Source organism: Petaurus breviceps, unplaced genomic scaffold (assembly GCF_028583685.1).
Source record: "Petaurus breviceps papuanus isolate PSGF00001 unplaced genomic scaffold, PetGlider_PUasm1.0 173, whole genome shotgun sequence".
NCBI lineage: Eukaryota > Metazoa > Chordata > Mammalia > Diprotodontia > Petauridae > Petaurus > Petaurus breviceps.
Window position 1 is genome coordinate 5,591,317 of NW_027185759.1, and position 23,609 is coordinate 5,614,925.

Sequence of the window (23,609 nt, forward strand, 5' to 3'; positions counted from 1 at the left end):
AGATTTGTAAATAGAAGAATTTATAAATAAACAAGAGATGAACACATTGTGTGATATAAAAATGAATAATCGATTACATTAAGTTGAAAGTGTTTTGTACAAATAAACCAATGTAGTTGAAATTTGAAGAAAAAAAGAAAAAATGGTGGGGAGATTATATATATATATATATATATATATATATATATATATATATATATATATATATATATATATATATATATATATATAATTTCTTAAAGAGTGAAATGAGCAGAACCAAGATTGTATATAGTAAAAACAATAATGTATGGAGGGTAACTATGAATGACTAATCTTTTCTGAGTAATATGAATATTTAAATAAACTACAAAGGATCTATGAAGGTACTTGCTAGCCAATTCCAGAGAAAGAACCAACATATGTATGGTATGGTATCACATGTATATCTGCATCAAATGTTGGCTTTTTCTAGAAGGTTTTGGGAGGAAGGAAGCAAGACAGCTTGGAACTCAAAATGTGACAAAATAAATATTCAAAAACTTCCTCCTGACTTATTGATTATTTGACATAAAGGAGGGTTTGTTTATGATCCACACTGTTGTCTTGAGAGTTTTCACAGGAATGGGTGTGCATGGAGGTTTTCCTTCCCCATCATTAGTGTGGATGTAGGGAGGCGCTAGAGAAAATTCAAGGAGGAGGAAGGGAAAAAAAAAAACACAAACCAATGAGATATGGCTTTTCGAGAGGCATTTGTAATGGAAGTAAATCAATGTCAACCCAGGGTGCGGCACAATATCATAGATTATTTGTAAAATCAATCATTCCACAAGGATTTATTGAAAGTCACTATGTGACAGATACTTTGCTAAACATTGGTGAAATAAAGAGAAAAGCAAAGCTATCTCTTCCCTGAAGGAGCTTGCATTAAGCACATATTTTATCCAAAATGAGGACAAGGTGGTAACTTAACTTTTCTTAGAGAGCAAGCTAAAGTCAAATGGGAGTTTAGGAAAGTCTCCTGGAAAAGGCAGCACTGGAGCTGAGTCATGAAGAAAGTCTGGATTCTAAGACATGGAGATTATGAAGAGTTAAATAGTATCTCAGACATCACCTTGTCAAATTTGTCGAATTCTCTCATTTTTAAGTAAAGAAGTTGAGATTTGGGGATGTTAAGTGATGTGTTCATGCCCCCTCAACTAGCAAGCCTTGAAGTTAGGACTTGAACCCAGGACACCTGACAGATCCAGTTCCTTGTCCAGCATACTTAGTATACTTTCACCTTAACTAGATTGTGTTGTGCTGTTTGATTTCTGGCCACAAGGGACACAGAATCAGGAGCTTAGACACCTGTTATATTTGATTGTGTGAATATAGAGCTCTTTTTCTGAAGAAGAAAAAAAAGCCTGTAATTTTCCTTAGTCCTAAAACATCATTGCCTTTTGACTCTTACAACTCCATCAGAATTGGGATTCAAGAGTAGTAAGAAGGGATGCTTGCCAAACCTTGGGTGAGGCAGATTAGCCACGGCCATTAAAAAGCCATAAGAGCCTAAGTATCTTTCTGAGAAGGACTCGCAGTGGGGCTTGAGAGGAACTCGCTTTGCCAAATTTAGATTCCAGTTGAATTGGGTGACTTCTAAATTTAGAAGGAACTGAAGACTTTGGCTCCTCCACTCCCATTTGGCTCTCAGGCCCCGCACAAGAGCAAAGTTTCTGCAAGGCCTTCTTTCCCCTCCTCCTTTTTTTTTCTCTTTTTATTTCCATGGTAGTTTCAGAAGTAGGAGAAAGAATTCCTTTCAAGAGGGAATCTTAACTGCTTGCAGGGTGCAGTCCTCTATTTAGGAGGGGGGGAAGAAACAACAACATGTTTTTCAATTAACTTTCCCTTAATAAACAATTATTTAAATTCAAGGGACAAATCTTTGGTGGGATTTAAAAAAAATACATGAAAAACATTCTTGGTGGAGAAATAAATCAATAGGCACAATTTCTGGCTGCTTCATTGAAATAATAAGTCTGTTCTCTTATTCTATAAGTTTATTTTGGAAGTATCTAGAATAGAGTCAGCTGTCAGAACTTCTGGCTTGGAGAATGACTGTGAAGGAGACAATCATGAAGTTGAAACCACCTTATTTTCATTGTGTTGCTTTTTGTCGGAGGCATGCTGTTTAATGATAGGAATTAAGTTTTAAATCACCTCTTCATGTCTATATCCTGTCAGTTTTATTTTTAAAAATATTCTTTATTTTTTACATCCCTATTCCCCTAATTTTTAGTTCCACATTTTATCCTTCCTTCCAGGCTCTGCCTTTCCACTGAGAGGGTAAACACTATATAAGTTATAAATATATTAAGTAATTCAAAGGATATATTCATAGTAGTCATATCACAAAAAAAAAAAAGAATCAGAGAGCAACATACTTTAATTTGCACTCAGAATTCATGAGATCTCTCTCTCTGGAAATGGATAGCATTTTCATCATGCATCCTTCGGAATCGTCTTGAATCAATGTTTTGTTCAGAGTAGCGAAGTCTTTCACAGTTGATCATCATTACAATATTGCTATTAAATGTCTATAACGACAGGTGGTTTTCCACACTTCACTTTGTAGCGGTTCAAATAGAACTGTCTATGTTCGCTTTTTACCCCTGAAACCATCTATGTCATCCATTCTTACACTAGAACAGAATTCCATCCCAATCATATTCTGCAACTTGTTCAGCTATTCCCCAAGTAATGGCAATTACCGTTATTTGCAATTTTTTGCCACCACAAAAGTAGTCATTATAAATATTTGGTGTAACTATAGGTCTTTTCCTTTTCCTTTTCCCCCCTCAGGGATTTAGGTCTAGGAGCTGTATTGCTGGATCAAAAGGTTTGCACAGTTTTATAATCTTTGGGCATAATTCCAGATTGTTCTCCAGAATGTTTGGACCAATTCACAATGACACAAATGATACATTAGTTTCACTCATTCTTTATTTCAAAGAAGACAACTGACATCATGGGGCGATATCTTGACTTGCACGTGGATTTGACATAAGTGAAGCAGACTTGCACAAAGTCATCAGCCTCTCTTTCTTTCAGAGTAATCAAAGTCCAGTGACAAGACAAAAGGAAAACTGGCAATGACTTCGCATGCAGTGGATGACCTTGGTGTTTTTGATAACTTACTAACCTCTAAGAATTTCACAGTGCCTGCTTCAGGCTCTTTCATGGCCAGTGGATAAAATTTTTCTCATCTACCCATTCCACTGGAGGAAATCGTCATATGCTTGGGACAAATATTCCCCTAACTCAGCAGTTAGGAGAAACTGATTTAGCATATCTGTAAAGATGAATTCACTGGAGTGTGCCCACTGCACAAGTTATAGCTTCTTGGAGCCACAGGTCAACGTTGGGAGAAAGATTTATACCAAAGGTAGATGAACAGCCCTGAAAAGGGCTTGGCAAGCCCTCCCACCAGAGGTGCTATTCCTCTGAACACCCATACACCTTATTATTTAGTGTACCTATTTTCCCTTATGCATTCTAGTATTTGTCATTTTTTTGTCTTTATTAATTTGTTTACATTTAATTTACAAGATTCATTACCACAATTCGTTGAGTTTCAAATTTTCTCTCCCTCCCCCCCGCCCATGGCAGCATACTATCAAGTATAGTATCTGCAAATACTTTCACATTAGTCATTAGTCAGGTTATAAAGAAGGATTGTAACAGATGGAATGAAGAATGGGAAAAAGGGAAAAAAAACATACAAGAAAACGAAAAAGGGCAGGTAGTTTGCTTCAATCTGGGTTTAATCTTAGTTCTTTCTCTGGATGTAAACATCTCTCTCCTTCATGAGTCTTTTGGGTTTGACTTGTGTCTCTGGATTGCTGAGAAGAGTCCAGTTTATCAAAGTTGGTCGTCACACATACATTGTGTCTGTAATTGTGTACAAATTCCTCCTGGCTCTACTCTTCTCACTCAGCATCAGTTCGTGTAAGCCTCTCCAGGTAAATATGAAGTTCGTCTGCTCCTCGTTTCTTATTGCACAATAGTATTCCATAACATGCATATACCATAACTTGATCAGCCATTCCCCAGTTTATGGGCACACCCTTAATTTCCAATTCTTTGCTACCACAAAAAGAGCTGCTATAAATATTTTTGTACATATGGGTCTTTTTCCCACTTCTATGATCTCATTGGGATACAACCCTAGAATTGGTATTGCTGGGTGAAAGGGTAGGAAATGATTTATAACCCTTTGGGCATAATTCTAGATTACTTTCCAGAATCGTTGGATCAGTTGACAACTCCACCAGCAATGCATTAGTGTTCCAATTTGTCCACATCCTCTCCAGAATTTGTCATTTTCCTGTTTTGTCAACTTGTCCAATCTGAATGGTGAGATGTGGTATCTCAGAGTTGTTTTGATTTGCATTTCTCTAATCAATAGTGATTTAGAGCATTTTTTCATATGCTTATATTTATGAATTGGGGAATGATTTATGTTCTAATAGATTTGACTCAATTCTCTGTATATTTTAGAAATGAATCCTTTATTAGTCACATAGGGTTGTCAAAATTCTTTCCCAATTTTCCACTTCCCCCTTAATCCTGGTTACATTTGCTTTGTTTATATAGAAGCTTTTCAATTGAATATCATCAAAATTATCCATATTGCATTTTATCATGCCCTCTAATTATTTTTGGTCAAAATGTCTTCCCCTCTCCACAAATCTGACAGGTAAACTATTCCTTGCTTTTCCAGATTACTTAGACCTATCCTTGCTTTATACCTAGATCATGCTCCCATTTAGACTTGATTTTTCTATATCGTGTTAGATAATGGTCTATGCCAAGTCTCTGCCATACTATATTCCAGTTTTCCCAGCAGTTTTTGTCAAATAGTGAGTTCTTATTCCAAAAGCTAATGTCTTGGGGTTTATCAAATAATAGATTACTATAGTCGTTGACTTCTGAATCTCGTGTGCCTAATCTATTTCATTGATCCATTCCTCTATTCCTCAGGCAGTACCAAGGAGTTTTGAGGACTGCTGCTTTATAGTACAGATTTGTAGCAGCAAGCCCCCAAGCATCCTCAGGGTTTGCTGCCCATACAGGTTCTTGGATCTGCTTTGTTAAAGGAAAGCAACTCAAAATGGGTTAACAAGCTTACTTTAATCAGTCAGACATATATCGTTTACCTTGTTCAGGAGAAAAGGTCAGCACCCTGAACCTCAAAGTATACAGGCATAATTATCAAGACAGAAACATCAAGTAGACAGATTTCCAAACTGTCCAACCATTACATCCACACCCAGTCAACATCTGGGTTTCTACATTCTGGGTTTTTCAAAGCCGGGGGACTCTCAACAACGGCTTCCCAGAATTCAGATCAAATCACAGAACACTTCTCAAAGTGAGTCCCAAAACAAAGCTACACATCAGGGCTTAAATAGCCTTCTCCTGGCTCAGAGAATGTAACAACCTTATTGACCCACTGGCCAATCAAAAAGTATCTACTGAAAAACAAGCCTCCCTCCCCAGGCTTCTGCTGCACTTTAGCCTAGGGGCAGGGAAGATCTTTAAAATTTACATTCCCATTACAAGATTAAAATCTGGTATAGCTAGTCCACCATCCCTCCCATTTCTTTTCATTAATTCCCTTCATATTTTGGACCTTTTGTTCTTCCAAATGAATTTTGTTACTATTTTTTTTTAGCTCTATAAGGTAGTTTTTTGGTAAACTGATTGGTATGGCACTAAATATACAATTTAATTTAGGTAAAATTGTCATTTTTATTATATTAGCTCGACCCAGCCACGAGCAATTGATATCTTTCCAATTAGTTAGATCTGACTTTATTTGTGTGAAAAGTGTTTTGTAGTTGTGTTCATATAGCTCTTGGGTTTGTTTTGGCAGGTAGATGCCCAAATATTTTATAATGTCTACAGTAAATTTAAATGGGATATCTCTTTCTATCTCTTGCTGTTGAATTTCATTAGAAATACAGAGGAATGCTAAGGATTTATATGGGTTTATTTTAAATCCTGCAACTTTACCAAATTTATTTATTGTCTCAAGTAGTTTTTTGTTGTTTCACTTTATTCTCTAGGATTCTCTAAGTATATCATAATATCATCTGCAAAGAGTCATAGCTTGGTGTCTTCTTGGCCTAATCTGATTCCTTTGATTTCTTTTTCTTCTGTAATTGCTACTGCACAAATTTCTAGTACCAGATTGAATAAAAGGGGTGATGGTAGACATACTTGTTTCACCCCTGATCTTATTGGAAATGCTTCTAGCTTCTCCCTATTACATATAATACTTGCTGATGGCTTTAAATAGATGCTACCTATTATTTTAAGGATGGCTCTATTCATTCCTATTCTTTCTAGTGTTTTTAACAGGAATGGATGTTGTATTTTGTCAAAAGCCTTTTCTGCATCTGTTGAGATAATCGTGTGGATTTTGCTAGTTTTATTGTTGATATGAGCAATTATATTGATGGTTTTCCTAATATTAAACCATCCTTGCATTCCTGGAATAAATCCTACATGATCAAAGTGTATTATTCTTGTGATAAGTTGCTGTAGTCTTTTTGCTAAAATTTTATTTAAAATTTTTGCATCTATATTCATGAGGGAGATTGGTCTATAATTTTCTTTCTCTGTTTTATCTCTTCCTGGTTGAGGTATCAGTACCATATTTGTGTCATAAAAAAGAATTTGGTAGGAATCCTTCTTCACTAATTTTCCCAAATAGTTTGTAGGGTATTGGAATCAATTGTTCTTTAAATGTTTGATAGAATTCACTAGTAAATCCATATGGCCCTGGAGATTTTTTCCTAGTGAGTTGACTGATGACTTGTTTGATTTCATTTTCTGAGATAGAGTTATTTAAGTAATTTACTTCCTCTTCAGTTAATTTGGGCAATCTATATTTTTGTAAATATTCATCCATTTCCCTAAGATTGTCAAATTTATGTGCATACAACTGGTCAAAATGATTCCTATTTATTGTTTTAATTTCCTCTTCATTGGTGGTAGGCTCATCCTTTTAATTTTTGATACTCATAATTTCTTTTTCTTCTTTCTTATTTTTATCATATTGACTAAGAGCTATCAATTTTATTGTTTTTTTTCATAAAACCAGATCTTAGTTTTATTTAGTAATTCAATAGTTTTCTTAATTTCAATTTTATTAACCTCTCCTTTGGTTTTCAATATTTCTAATTTAGTATTTAATTGGGGATTCCAAATTCGGATTTTTTCTAGCTTTTTCAATTGCATGCCCAATTTATTTACCTCTCTTTTCTCTAATTTATTCATGTATTCACTCAGGGATATAAAACTTCCCCTAAGAACTGCCTTTGCTGCATTCCTCAAATTTTGGTAAGTTTCTCATTATTGTCATTCTCTTCAATGAAGTTACTGACTTTTTATATGATTTTTTGTTTGATCCACTAATTATTTATGATTAAATTGTTTAATTTCCAATTACTTGTTAGTCTGTCTTTCCATGGCCCTTTATTGCATATGATTTTTATTGCATCATGATCTGAGAATGATGCATTTATTATTTCTGCCTTTCTTCACTGAATTGTGAGGTTTTATTTCCTAGTACATGGTCAGATTTTGTGTATGTGTCATGTACCACGGAGAAGGAAGTATATTTCTTTTTTTCCTCATTCATTTTTCTCCAGAAATGAATCATACCTACAACTCTCTAAAATTTGTTCACCTCCTTAACTTCTTTCTTGTTTATTTTGAGGTTGGATTTATCAAGCTCAGAGTGGGGGAGATTAATGTCTCCCACTAGTATAGTTTTGCTATCTATTTCTTCCTCTAATTCCCTTACCTTCTCCTCTAGGAATTTTGATACTATACCACTTGGTGCATATATGTTCAGTAATGATATTGCTTCATTTTCCATGGTGCCTTTTAGCAGGATATAGTTTCCTTCCTTACCTCTTTTAATTAGATCAAGTTTTGCTTTTGTTTTATCTAAGATTAAGGATTGCTATCCCTGCTTTTTTTGCTTTATCTGAGGCATGATATATTTTACTCTAGCCTTTTACCTTTACCCTGTGTGTATCCCTCTGTTTCAGATGTGTTTCTTGTAAACAGCATATTGTAGGGTTATGATTTTTAATCCATTCTGCTATCCACATCCATTTTATGGGAGAGTTCATTCCATTCACATTCACAGTTATGATTATTATCTGTTTCTTTCCCTCCATACTATTCCCTACCCTGATAATGCTTATATTTTTTCTCCTTGTCTCCCTTCCTCTCCTTAATAGTTTTCCTTTTGACCATTGCCTCCCTCAGTATTCCTTTATCAGCCCCCCTCCCTTTAACTCCCCTTCCCCCTTACTTCTTCCCTCCCTACTAACCCTCCCCCCCCTTTCAGAGCCCTTTTGCCCCCTACTGCATGTAGGATATTTTTATATTTAATGAAGTATGTTATTTCTTCTTCACACCGAGAGTGACAGGAAGAAATCTCATGTGAAGCTCCTCTCCCTCCCCTCTTTCCCTCTAATATGATATGTTTTGCATCTCTTGTCCATAGAATTGTATGGTTAACTGGTTGTTATTCCCTCCTTGTACTAGACACAATGAGTGAAAAGCTCATATAATACTCATCTCCTTCCCTACTTTTACTCTACTATATTGTTTTTATACCTCTTTGTGTGGCATAATTTACCCATTTCCACTTCATTCATTACTCTTATTCCATTGCAGTCCCTTTGTAGCCCTTAATAAGATTTTTAAAAATTATTTTGTGTAATTTATACTCATTCTCTCTACTTTACTATAAACAGTTTGCTCTTATTAAATAACAGGGTGTGTGTGTATGTGTGTGTGTGTGTGTGGGTGTGTTTTCCTTGTTTATCTTTCTATGTCACTCTTGCATCTCATAATTGGAGGTTAAATAATCCATTGAGCTCTGGATTTTTCTTCAGAAAGGTCAGAAATCTGTTATATCACTGAATGACCATCTCTTTGCCTCGAAGAATATGCTCAGCCTCACTGGGTACGTGATCCTTGGTTGTAACACAAGTTCTTTTGCCTTGCAGAAAATTGACTTCCTCTGCCTCCAATCTTTCAGTGTAGAGGCTGCCAAATCCTTTTCGATCCTCACTGTGGTTCCTCGATATTTGAATTGTTTATTTCTGGCCACCTGAAGTATTTTCTCTTTTACCTGGTAGTTCTTGAGTTTGGCCACAACATTTCGAGGACTTTTCAATTTGGGATCTCTTTCAGCAGGTGTCCGGTGGATTCTCTTGATTTCTAGTTTACCCTCAGGTTCTAGTATCTCAGGGCAGTTTTCCTTAATGAGCTCTTGGAAAATGTTGTCCAGGCTCATTTTTTCATCATGATTTTCTGGCAGTCCTATGATTCTCAGATTATCTCTCCTGTATCTGTTTTCCAGGTCAGTTATTTTTCCATTGAGATATTTTACCTTTTATTCTTGTTGTTTTGTTTGAGTAATTCTTGGTTCCTTATAGAGTTATTTGTTTCAATTTGGTTGATTCTGTTTTTTTTTTTTTTAAAGCAATTGGGGTTAAGTAACTTGCTCAAGGTTACATGGCCAGTTATCTCTGGGTGTGGTGCTGAGTGTCTGAGGCTGGGACTCGATCTCCAGGTCATCCCAACACTGGAGCCGGTGCTCTTACTTGCTGTACTAACTGGCTGCTCATTGATTCTGGTTTTTAGCAAATCATTTTCCTTGGTTAGTTTTTGGAGGTCCTTTTCCATATCATATACTTTTCTTTTTAAGGAGCTGTTTTCTTCTTTATAATGTTTATCTAATTCTGCAATTTTGATTTTAAAAGAATTATTCATTTTGTCTTCTATCTCTCTCATTTGGTTTTCAAAGTTCCTTTTGAGCTCATCTAGGAGAGTTTTTTCTGCTTGATGTTTCAGCTGTGGGTGTGGAGTCCACATTGTCTCCCTCTGAGATTGGTTCCTCCCTCTGAGGATAGTAGGACTCCAGAGTCTGTAATCTGCTTTCTATCCATTTTGAGGCAGCGCCCTAGCCATGCCTTTCCTGTAGTGTTCCCAAAACTTTACTGTTGAGGGTTTTGCCCTGGGGCAATAGTTTCTATGTTTTCGGGGGTAGGGGGAGGTTGGAGTAGTCTGGGTTCACTCTGCTGTCCTGGTCCTTGGAGGTCCTGATAGGGGCTATTTTTTTTTTTTTATTTCTGGTCTATGGAGTGGTAGTCCCAGGAGTATTTGCTGTCCCATGTAGGGGCTCTGCATTTGGTTCTTATCTTGCTATTTCCAGTCCCAGCCCTTTGGTGATAGGCCTGGTAGTAGCCCTTGTGTTTAGTGGGAAGACTTGCCCCCCTCATTGTTCAGGCTTCTTCCCGGCCTACCCTGAGCCATCGCTTCATGGCCTGACCCTTATTTGTCATTTCTGTTACAAGTAAAGTAGAACATCAGAGTTGTTTTAATTTGCATTTGTCTAATCAATAGTTACTTATAACATTTGATATGACTGCAGATAACTTTGATTTCTTCTTCTGAAAACTGTCCATTCATATTCCTTGATGATTTATCAATTGGCAGATTTTATTTGCATAAATTTAACCCAGTTACCTATATATTTGAGAAAATATGTGTTCATTGGGAAACAAAACAAAACTTGTTTTATGTTTTATATTACTTCATTGTCTATGATAAACATCTCTTTTAATTAGGTCCATTTTTGCTTTTGCTTTGTCCAATATCATGACTGCTACCCCTGCCTTTTTTACATCAGCTGGAGCATATTAGATTCTGATCCAGTACCTTATTTTAACTCTCTTTCAAGCATGTCTCTTGTAAACAACATATTGTTGAATTCTGGTTTCTAACCCAGTTTCTTATCCTCTCCCATTTTATACATGAGTTCATGCTGATTCTAGATCCTTCTTGAGCTTCTGACATGGTCAAGATACCCAGTTTTCCCAAATACTCTCTTGACTTCCTTGATATTATTCCCCTCTGTTTCTCCTCCTTATTGAACTAATCTGAACTGAAAAAAAAAACTAAACTCTTCTATTTTAAAATTCAAAACTTATCTCCAGTCTCCTAAGCAGCAATTCACCCCCTCCAGGCCTCTCCATCCTGGGGACAATTGATTATCTCTCTACACACTCTCTCATTGATCTCATCAACTACCATGGGCTCAATTAAATCTCTGTTTAGTTGATTCAAAAGTGTATATATACTTGCCCCATCTGAAATCTTGATCTTTGTGCCTCTAAATATCTGATGAACATATCCACTGTTATGGATTTTTAAAATTTATTTTTTATTCATTATTATTTGAGGAAGTCAGAGATATTTCTACTGGTTAGGAGGTTATTGAGCTCTCTGAAAACTTTCCTATGGGATGTGAAAATGGACTTAAGGCCTCAGACATTCTTTAGATAAGAAGCCAGAGGAAAAATTTCAATTTTCCCCATATGTCAACTTGGCAACTTCTAAATCCCTTCTCCCACAAATAACCTAGTGTGAACCCTCCAGATGTATTTTAATCTCATACCTGATATAGTTTATCTATACAGTCTGTTAACTAGGCTTCTTTGTTTTAGGGGATGTATGATATTATGATTCTGCTTAAGTAAATCTGCTACACTTTTATGGCATTGAAGGAAGTGTGAGATTATGAATCTGTCTTTTCTTTAACTTTTATGGCCTTAGAGGAATCTATAAGATCACCATATATAAAAGAATTATTTCTCTGTCACTCTGATATCATTTTGTGTATGAGGCCTTATTAGAATCCCAATTTTCATTTAGATTCCTGCCCCTCCCCCCTCAGGTCTTAGTTATGTTATTAATCATTTATTTATTGTTATTTCTTTTATGTTTAAGCATAAAAGAACCTTAGTGTTTACTTCTAAATTTTTTTCATTGTGATAGAACTATTTCAGCCACAGTTACTTACATTTACTTAAAAATGTAATATTTATTGCAAAAACACCACTCTGATGGTTCATCATTTGTGCTGCAAACCTCAGAAAAGAACTTTGAGTTTGGAGTTTGGAATACCTGAGTTGGGAGCCTTCCTCTGAAATGTAGCTGTGAGATATTCGGTAAGTTCTCTCTGCCTCAGTGTCCTTAATTATAAAATGAGTAAGAGTAATACTTAGCTCACAGTGTTGTGAGAATCAAAAGAAATAACATATATCAAAACTTGGCAGCCCTTCTGTCTATCATCAGTATTATTCAGAATCAGCATGTCTAGAACCACAGTAATTTTCCTTCTCCATCCTTTTCTTTCATCTGAATTTCTCTATTTCGAGTCCACAAGCATTTATTAAATATCTACTGTGTTTTAGGCATTGTGCTAAGCACTGGAGATGCATAGAAAGGCAAAAGATAGTTCCTGGTATCAGGAAGCTCCTGACACCATGGAGGAGACAACATGGAATGAGCAATCTAGAAGCTATTTACAGAATAAAGAGAAGATCGTTAATAGAATGAAGGTGGCAGCCTTATGGGGAATGAGAAAAGCTTCTTGTAAAAGTTCCCTCTCTGATTCACCAAAACCTTCTTCCTTAAGGCACCAGTCTGGCTGTATCACTCTTCTCACCCATCTTCAGTCATTGCATGGAAGACCAAATACAAACTCCACAGTTTGACACTTAGAGTACTTCACTCAGTCATGGGCAGCCATGTGGCACAGTGAATAGAGCACTGGACTTCGCATCAGAAAGACTCATCTTCAAGCGTTCAAATCAGGCCCCCAACCCTTCTGAGCTGTGTGATCCTGCGCAAATCATTGAACCCTGTTTGACTCAATGTCCTCATCTGTCAAATGAGCTGGAGAAGGAAACAACAAATCGCTCTAGCGTCTCTGCCAAGAAATCCCAGATGTGGTCATTTGGAGTCAGATGTGGCTGAAAATAAATGCCTGAAGAACGAGCCAAGGCTCCGGTTTGCCCCGCGCCCTGGTTCCACACAATGAGAAGATTTTGTCCCTGCGTCCTCATCAAACTCATCTACTCGCCTTTCCCTCAATTCAAAATGTGTCCTCTTCCTCTTAGTACTCGTATGAGCTCAGCTCTTTGGCAGAAAAGGATCCTTTTGTCTACCCCGCACTTCAGAATCATCTTATTGCTACAAGGTTTGGGTCAGGACCTACATTTGTCGATGCAGCTTTCCTGATGACTGCAAGTTGTTTCTCTCATCTCAGTTTTCATCTCTTTTCTATTTTATTTTAGCCTACCTTCTCATCGCACTAAGTATCCTGTATTATAAACACGTTCCTGGACGGTTCAGAAATGAGGCGTTGTATCTCTCAGTCCTTGGCAATCCACCATGACTGGAAAGCTCTTTCTCTTCCTTTCCACATCCTGACTTCTCAGGATTCCTTCAAGTTCTGGCTATCATTACATCTTCTGCCGGAAACCTGTTTCAATCCCCTTTAAAGCTAGTATCTTCCCTTTGTTAATCATTTGCTTTTGACCTAGTATATGGTTGTTTTCATGTGGTTGTCTGTTGTCTCCCCGATTAAATTGTGAGCTCCTTGAGGTCAGGGGCTTTATTGCTTCTATTTTCATCCCCAACGATTTCTTGTTTATTGATTGCTTGTTAGAAAGATGATTTGTTTGCATGCAGGAAATCAAGTTGTCAGTTCTTGCCTTAAATTTCATCAGCTCCTATAAGAACAATGTACTTCATGTGAATGAAAAGAAATATTATAACTTCAATTCAAATAGCAGAACACTTAAATTGTGGAACCTCAGGCAGAATAGAGTAATTTAAAGCACAGAGAACTGAAGTCTAAAAGTTTCTATTCATTGGAAGGGTGTGGCTTTTAGTTTTAAACTTAAATATAAATTGCTAGAGGACACACAGCTAGGAACAAAGGTACTAAGTGCTTCTGTGGAAGAGATAGTCTAGCATTTGCAATTGGGTGCAAGACCGGCAGATGAGAGCACCGGAGAGCAGTTTAGGACTAGCAGAAAGATCAATGGAAAAAGTAGCTCAGTGGATGCCAAGGGTTGGCAGAAGAGCCCAGCAAGAAGCTAATCCAGGAGGCAGAGAGGGCTGCAGGTGTGGCAGTAGCCACAGGTTTGAGGAGTATGACCATACTCCCAATGTAGATACCATCTCCCATATGTATTCCTTATGTGACAAATGTTTTCCATGCAGATGCCCTCTCTTCCTCGTTGCATAGAACTCCTTGGGGGTCAATGGAATACTGCATGTATATTGGGGGATCTATTTATTACATCTATTTTTTTCTGATATTTATGTAATTGCTTTTTGCTTTCTAACAACATGTTCTCTTTTCTAGTCAAAAAGAAGCAGTGTGTTTGTGTGTGTGGGGGAGGGTGTCTCCTGAGTTGTATTTTTGAATGAATATAGTGCCAAATTTTGCCTAGTATCTGAGGTAAATGTGACAGAGCTCATATTGGAGGGGGAAGTGGGTACTTTTTATTTCTCTCTAGGAGGCTATAAGCTCCTGGTGATTAGGGACTGGATATATTTGATCTTCATTTGTCTAATTGCCAGAGCAATGCCTCAGGCATATGAATTATTAGTTATTCAATTGAATTCAAATGTATTGATGTGAATTGGTTAGCAAAATTATAGAATGACAAAATTTGAAAGTGGGGAAGAATGTCAGTGCCTCTCTATTCTATGCCACACATGAAAAAAATTCCCACTATACTAGAGCCAGGTGGCTGTCCAATCAATAACTGTCAAGACAACCCATTGCACTTTGGGACTTTTTTTCCATGCTTAGGAAGTTCATTTACTTCTCTGACATTGAGTCTAAATGTGTCTCTCTGCATCCTCCACATTGAAGGTCAGGGGTAGGGAGAACTATTCATTAATTATTTACCAGGCACCACTAAGCAACCCTCCTGACATATTCATTCTTCTTATTGCTTACAACCATGAATGTCTTGTGCTGCGCAGCACCAGGGGTCTCCTTGTGGCTCTTCTTCTAAGTCACATCATCTCCTGATGCTGGACATTTTTCCCTGGCTGTCCTCCATAGCTGCAAGGCACTGCTTCCCCATCTATGCCGCTTGAATTGTCTGGTTTGCTTCAAGTGCCAGCAAAATCCCACCTTCAGAAAGAAGCCTGTCCCAGCCCAGCTTACAGATGGTGCCCTCCCCCTCTTGATCATTCCTTCTTCTCCCTGGATATATCTTGTTTATCTGGAGCAGACCTATATACCCTGCAGCCTACAGGCTGCTTATAGCCCCCAGGCCACTTAGCCGGGGGTCCTCTTGGGACAGGCCAGAGAATTTCCTCCATGTACAAAGGATGTTTTCCTCGACATTTTTTGCATACTGCCTGAAATCTTTTGGCGGACTCTGTGCTGTGCAGTCCTGGTCTAGAGTCACTGGCATATTATTTTAATTAGCCTGTGAACTGTTCAAAAGCAGCAATATCTTTTTTTTTGTTGTATTTCTAGTGCTCAGCACAGGGTTTGACACATAGTAAGTTCTTAGTAAATTCTTGCTGACTTGAGAGAGAGAAATTTGGATAAGAGAAACTTTAGGGAGAGAGAAAATTTTGATTTGGGATAAATGGAGTTTAAAATATAATATAGATAGTAGGTCTTTGAAGCAATGAACATGTCTTCACTTTTGACATTCATGACAACACTGTGAGCTGTGCTTTCCATTCCCTCCCCACCCGCCTTTTCTCTTAAGGAAAGAAATTAAAGTTTGGGAGAAAGTAAGCAACTAGCCCAAGTTGAAATAGTGAAGGTCCCGATTTAGGATTGAAATGTAGATATTCCTCACTCTGTTTGAAACACTGCTAAGTCATCCAGGTGGCGAGATTCAGCAGGTGTTTGGAGAAACAGAATGCAGGCAGTCAAGAAATTAGAACTGGATAGATATAAAGTGTGTGTGTCACAGTTTTAGGGTTAATCTGCTTTTTCACTATTTTCTCCATCCATTAATTTCTTATGTCGAGAGAATCAATAAAACAATAAGTCAAGCCTTGATTTGTAGCATGTTCAGGTTAACTCACAATGCAAATTTCACAATGGGCTCTTGAGAGCTGACTTCAACATACCCCTTGGAACAAATTTTAAAGGACTTGGGAGACACTTAATGGCCGTGTCACCCTGGGAAAGTCACCTAACCTCTCTCTGACTCAATTTTCTCAACTATAAAACAGAAAGAATAATAGCACCTACCCCCCAGCATTGTTGTGAGGATCCAATGAAATAACAGCTGCAAAACATTGGTATATTTCCTGTATGTGGTAATTGTCCTACGTTCGGGTTTCCTTCTGCCTACCATTCCTTGTTCTTTCATTTTTGGGAGAAAAAGATGAAAGCAAATCCATCTTCACATGATAGCTTTTCACATACAGGAAGATAGTTATAATACCCCCAACTCCTAAGTCTTCTCTTGAACTAATCCTCATTTGACCATAAGATCCTTCACCATCCTGGATGCCCTCCTCTGGGCACTCTTTACCATATCAAAATTCTTCTTAAACCATAATGCTCTTACCAGAGCATCAAACCCTTCAGGAGAGAAGATGAGGGCAGAGGGTAGAAGGAACAGTATCCAATCCCTGCAATTGTGCGATTTGTGATTCCAAGATGTTCTAGGCTTTTTGACTGCCTCATAATCCAGCTGAACTTTTACAGCATTTGTAGACCACTAAGGCCTGCAGATCTTTTAAGAACTTCTATTCTAACCCTGACATTCCCAACTGAAACTTTTAAAATTGTTTGTTTTTTGTTTGCTTGTTTTGGGTGGGGATGGGAGCTCAAGTGTAAGACTTTAAATTTCTCCCTGCTATATTTCATCTAATTATACTTGGCCCATGCTCTAGATGGTCAAAATCCATTTGGATCCCTACTCTGTCATTCAGTGTGTTTTTTTTCCTTATGAGATTTTTGTCATCTACAAATCTGATCATTAATCAATCAATCAACAGTTAACAAGCACCTATGTGCCAGTCACTAAGTACTTAGAGCTGGGGATATAAAAAGAGGAAAAAAATGTATTCCCGGCAGCCTATTTATAGCTTTATTCTAATCAGTGATTAAAAAAAAAAAAGTAAAATAGAAGAATGTTAAGGCTGATCCTGGTAATATCCCCATGGAGGAACCCTGCCACTTTGACAGAGAACCATTAAAAATATGCTTTGAAGGGGGTGGCTAGGTGGCACAGTGAACAGAACACTGGCCCTGGAGTCAGGAGGACCTGAGTTCAAAACCATCCTCAGACATTTAACACTTACTAGCTGTGTGACCTTGGGCAAGTAGCTTAACCCCAATCGCCCTACCAAAAAAAAAGGCAAAATAATATGCTTTGACTCTTACCATCCAACAATTTTGAAACATATTTAATTAAATTTTTGTCTTCTCCACAACAACAGTATGAGTAACGTTGCTAAAATTATCTTTGCCAAAATATATCTAAATTTAAATTATTTTCCTTAACTCCAAGTGTGGTAATCATGTCAGAAAAGGAAATCAAGGCAATTTGTTATGATGAAGCAACAGTGACACTTTGTAATGATAGCTTTAGAGAGAAGTTTGCCTATGATGTCCTTTCTGCTCTGGTATTTTTACAGTAATTAACATTTCAAGCTCAATGACCTATGGCTTCTAGACTTTGTTTCCTCTCTTAAAAAAATAGGATTCTCACTGAATTTTGCTCAGACAGGGGATGAAATACACACTAAATAGAGTATCTCACCCTACTGGAGAGTAGGGGGAAGGGGATGAGAGGGGGTATGATGGAAGGGAGGGCAGGCTGGGTGGAAGGAAGTTGGGAGCACCCACTTTTGAAAAGGGACAGGATCAAAGTAGAGAATAGAACAAGTGGGAGATGGGATAGGAGGGAGGGAAATATAGTCAGTCTTTGACAATATATCTAATATGTTATTGTTTTGCTTTAGCCACACATGTACAAGCTATACTGAAATGTTTATCTTCCCAGTAACGGTGGGTGACAAGGGAGGAAGGGAATGAATCTGGAATTCAAAGTTTTAAAATAAAATACTCAAATATATATAATTAATACTATTTTACATGTAATTGGGAAATAAGGTATACAGGCACTGGGGCATAGAGATCCACTGGAAAATTTGAAAGGGGTATGGGAGAAAATATGGGAGGGAGCAGATTGGAGGAAGGGATTAAATTTAAGAGAATCCTGTGGGAGTGCAATTTTGGGGTGGTGGGTAGAGGAAAAATTGGGAGAAATTTTGTAACTCAAAATCTGGCGGAAACGAATGATGTAAATCAGAAGTTAATAAAGCATTTGGAAAAAAATAAATTAATTAAAAATTAAAGAAATTATAAAAAAATATTGTTTCTCAAAACTTGTATAAGTCTCCCATTATCTATGACCCACTGAATTCATCTATACTTCATCTCTCAAAAGTCCCCTTTGCTCTCCATTCTCCTTCTAACCATCTTGGTACAGACTGTCATAACTGTGCATGAATTTCTAAAATAGCTTTATCATTCTTTTCTCTGATTCTCTTTATTTTTTACACTATTGCCAAAATAACTCTCACTAAACTTGTACTTAACCTGTGCACCATATAAAGAGTCTTTGAATTCATGTAAGTCTTTCACATAACAATTTTTCATAGCTTCCTGGATTTGAGCATGGGAGAAACATTGAAGTGCATATGGTCTAATGCATACTTGAGCTAGAATACTTTGTACAAAAGTAGTGGTAAGTTGGTACTGAGGTTCTCCTTGAAGGCCTCCAATCTATGGTAGTTCTTTGCTGCAAGTGGGCATCCATTATTTTATTTGGGCATCCATTGTTTTGAGTGGCCATCCTACTTGGCCGTCCCACTGCCCTTTTGTTAAGCCAACTCTTGTTGTTAGGATGATTTCTTTTTAATGATGAGCCTCTCTCCACCCTTTGGCAACTTGCATCCATTATTCTTTAGGCTTCCTTCTTGAACTATGTGTTTTCCTTTTCTACATGGTAGAAAAGTAAATGCTTAAAGAGAATTGGCATTCCATTCAATGTCTTTCTCTGAAGGTCTACCACATGGCCTCTTTTCCTCATTGAAAGTCCACATTTCTTTCAGCTAGCCCTTTCCAGGTATTTGATTCAGTTTCCAAGTTGAACTGCTCTGCATTGCCTTTATGACTCTACACAACCCAACACCTCCTTTCTTATTACAGATGCCTCATGCCATTGCCTTCACTCAATAAATGCACTGGTCCAGATACAACAGATAATTCTTTCTCCCTTTAGAATGCTCTAAGCTATCATGCCTTTGTTTATGTGATTTTCTATACCCAGGATATCTGTACTAGCTTGACCTCTTCAATTCCTATTTGAAGTTCCCATCCCAGGAGCTACCTTCTACAGAAGGCTTCTACAGAACACGGGGCGGCCAGGTAGCACAGCGAGTAAGAGCACCAGCTCCAGTGTTGAGATAGACCTGGAGATCGAATCTCGGGCTCAGACACTTAGCACCCACCCAGAAACACCTGGCCGTGTAACCTTGAGCAAGTTACTTAACCCAATTGCTTTAAAAAAAAAAAGACATTACAGAACACTTGGCCTTGTAACTCACCAGTGAATAGATCACAAACTATCGTATATTCTGTTTATCTACATTGATGCCATATTTCTCCTACTGAACTCTCAACTCCGTGAGGTAGGGACCAGCTCTTAGTTAAACATTTTTATCTTCCCCAACATTTTCACAAGGTCATGTATCTAGCAGTGGCTTGATGATTTTTGTCATCTTCTTTCTTTGTGTAACACATTATATTTTGAGTATAATCTAATCCCTTAATTTTGAATATGATCAAACAGAGATCCAGAGAAAGGACCTGACATGCACAAAGTCAAGCAGCTCATAAATTAGTGGAGCCGTTGAGTGCTGAGCTCTTTAGGCTGCACAGTCAGCACTCTTCCACTACATGGGATCATCTTCAAATGTCTTAGCTTGGATGGTGATGTCATCGGTCCTTTTTGAGAATGAAGGATGAACAACAATGATAAATGCTGATGTGTCTGTGTGTGTCTGTGTGTGTATTTGAAAGCCCCAAATAAATGAAACTTCTGCTGTTTGCAGAAGCCTTCAGTAATCTCCAAAGAGACGAGGCTTTGGATGTAATGAGTGGAACTGTATTTCTATTGGAAACATATCAAAAGAAAAGAGTCATCTTGACTTTTTTCCCTTGCCATTATGCAATAAACTAATATTGACCTTTCTGTTATATATCCCAAATGAGTTAGTTCCTTGAAACAAAAATCAAAGAGCAGACCGAACCTCATTCATATTTAAGAAACCATACCCTTATTGAGTCATTTAGTATACAAAACCTGATTAAACATGAAATAAACATTTTGTCCCTTGCACTGTATATATATTTTTCATAGAGTAAAATTCCAAGTAATTCAACTTCTCCTCATTTAATGGAGGATTTGTGTCAAACCCAACAATTTGTTTTTACTATGGTTGTAATGACAAGACAAACCATTAGGTGGCATCGCTCACCCTCAGAACCAGGGCCCTCTTCTAATCCTGCCATTCACTGTAAAGGGAGGGCCATTCCTTTGGGTGGTTAGGTAAAGGCAGAAACAAAAGTGCCAAGCTATCCCAATTGTTATATTTTCGAATCCTTGATAAGATGTGTCTCAGAATTCCACAAACGAAAAGTAGGAAAAAAAGTTGTAGTCTATGGACCGATGGGTGGAGTGGGGTCTCTGCTGTCGTGGAGAAAGCTTCCATTTAGCTGGTGCTCCCTCATGAGCTAGTTTGGAAGGTAGAATTCAAGCCCTCAGCAGCAATATTCAGAAATCGGTAGGGTTTCTTGTTGTTTTTCCCCTGCCTTCACCTCTCTGAGTGCCTTCCCTGTTTGGGTATCTACATTTTAAATGAAGGTTAAGCCATAAGTCAAAAGGATAAATTCCTGATTATGGCAATTCTAGCATTACACTGTCAATTAATGTGGTTGAAGGCCTTTCCCAGAGCTCCTGAAGTAATGCAGCATGAGTGGCTACCTACCCTCTGTTTGCATGGTCAGTCTTAGATCCTGGGTCATGTGTTGGATTTCATAAATTGAGAAGCATGGAAATGCAGAGATACTTTAACCACTTTCCAATTGTGATCATTATGATTCTATTCACTGTGTTGTATTCTTCCTGTCCTATTCCTCAGTGACATAGTAAATTCAAACTCATTTCTATTTACAGGTAGAGTAGACATGGAATTTGAGGGGTATGAGAAAAGCCATTATGACTCAATGTATCCTACTTCATGCAGCACAGTGGTCCCATGTGCTTGTCCTCATGGCATAAAATCACTGTCTGACCCTGGGCTAGTGCATAGAGCTCTGGATTTCAAGTCAGGGAATTGAAATTCTAATACAATTTCAGACTTAGAATCAGAAGTTACCTAAGAGATCAGCTACCCTGATTGTCTCGTCGAATAGGAGAGGAAGTTAAGGCCCAAAGCACTCAAATGACTTGTCAAAACACACATATGATCACAGACTTGGACTTCAAAGTCCACAAGTTCTAGATTCTCGTTTTATAGATGCTGAAACTGAGGCCCAGAGAGATGCAGTGAATTTTCTGAGTTCACAAAGGTACAGAAAGTAGCAGAACTGGGATCTGAGCCAGATGCTTTGACTTGCAATCCAGTTCTCTCTGGTGACCCTGTCATTTGCTGAGTATGTGAGCCTGGATAGGTTACTTAACCTCATTAAGACTCAGTTTCATCGTTTGTAAGCTGGGCTGATAACAATAGCACCTTCTTTATAAGACCATTGTGAAGAAAATCGACAGCGCATAGAAAGTGCTTTGGGAAGTCTTGACTTGTTATAGAAATGTGTGCCATTATCATTGGGGTAATGATGATGATGATAAAGGTAGTGAGTGTTTTTTAATTGTTCAGTATTTGAATATGTCAAGGATTCATGGTGACTTCCTTCTAAATCTGCTTTCACTGGTGGGGGTTCTAGCCTCCCTATGATTTTGTAGCACATTTTTAAGAGTAATGGGGTCAAAAATATCTCTCACTTATTGACAACAATATGGCCTTTGCTCTGAGACAAAGCAGCTAGCTCCTGTTCCTGAATTCAAGTGTTTCTTGAGGTTTGTTGCTTAGCCCCTACTGCTTTCTTTCCACATTCTGTGCCTAGAAAATCTCCTCTGCTCCACGGCTGAGACAATTCCCTCTCTGAAGGATTGCCATGTTTGTTTCTCTAGCCTTGACTCTCTCCTCTGAACTTCACTCTGCGGTTCCAGTTGCACAGCTTCGGATAGGTGCTGCCATCCCCTCCAACAATGGCCCAATAGTAACTGCATCACTTCTTGGTGTAAGAGCCTCTTCTCCTGTTGATTATTCCTAATTCAGCTAATGACAACCTCAGGCTTCCTTCCTCCCTGGACTCAAAACTTCCAAGAGTAGAACAGGGGGTGGTGAGCAAAAAACCACAAGATAGGATTGACAGAAAAACATAATGAAACACCCCTGCTAATGTGAGTTATCCCCAGGTAAAAGCAGGATCTTTCTCCCTTGAGGCTGGTAAGCAGATGCTGGCTCACCACTGGGCCATTAGTGGCTAGGAGTTTTTGAAACTATACTCTATTCAGGCTTCTTTTCCTCTCTCCAACAGCCCTCACACCATGGAAACCCTGCTCATGAGCCCTCCTTCTCTGGTTGCTGACCCTGGAAGCTGTACATTCAATTCAAGAAGGCTGAGCTATGATCACATCAATCCCAGATTGACTCACTCTCTGGAATTCTCAGCAGCTCTCTTCTCCTTGTGCAAGTACCCTCTCGGACAATTCATTCTCTCTCTCCTCTACACAGCATCTTTCCGCATTAGAAGGTAAGCTTCTTGAAGGTAGAGACCATTTCATTTGCTTATGTATGTATATCCACTACTTAGCAATTAAGCACTCTACCTAGCACTTACTGTTCCATCTATCTATCTATCTATCTATCTATCTATCTATCTATCTATCTGTCTGTCTGTCTGTCTGTCTGTCTTCTGTCTATCTATCTATCTATCTGATTATCTATCTACCCATATATACATGTACCTATCTGTATCAACAATGCAGTATTCACAATGTCTACGGTAGCTATAAATATGCTGATATGGTTATTAATCACAAAATATACCAGGCTCTCTACATGGCGAATAAAGCTAGAACATTTATTCAAATACCACAAAACTGAGTCCCAAAACCAGAAAGTCAAAGCCATCACAGTAATTTTGAAGTTGGCACATGCAGTTAAGTTAGTAAACACCCACATTCTCAAGCCTTCAGAACAGAACAGGCTGCCTCAGGTAAAGGTCCTCCTCTTCCTACTCATGGCAACTGGTCAGTCTCCAGGACGCATGCTCCCAGCAGCTTTAGCCCCCTGTAGATCCCATCCCTGGCAGTCCTTAAGGGGCTCGTGGCTCCAGCTCCAACTCTACCTTGGCCGCTACCGCTGTCACTGTTGCCGCTGCTGCCGCTGCCACCACACTTCCAGTTGCTTCATGCACTCTAGCCTGGCGTCTGCTTCCTCTTGCCCCATCCCTTCCTTCTATGTCAGCAAGTGCAACAGGGAATTGAAGATGTTTAAATCCCATAACCCGTACACTATCTATCTATCTATCTATCTATCTATCTATCTATCTATCTATCTATCTATCT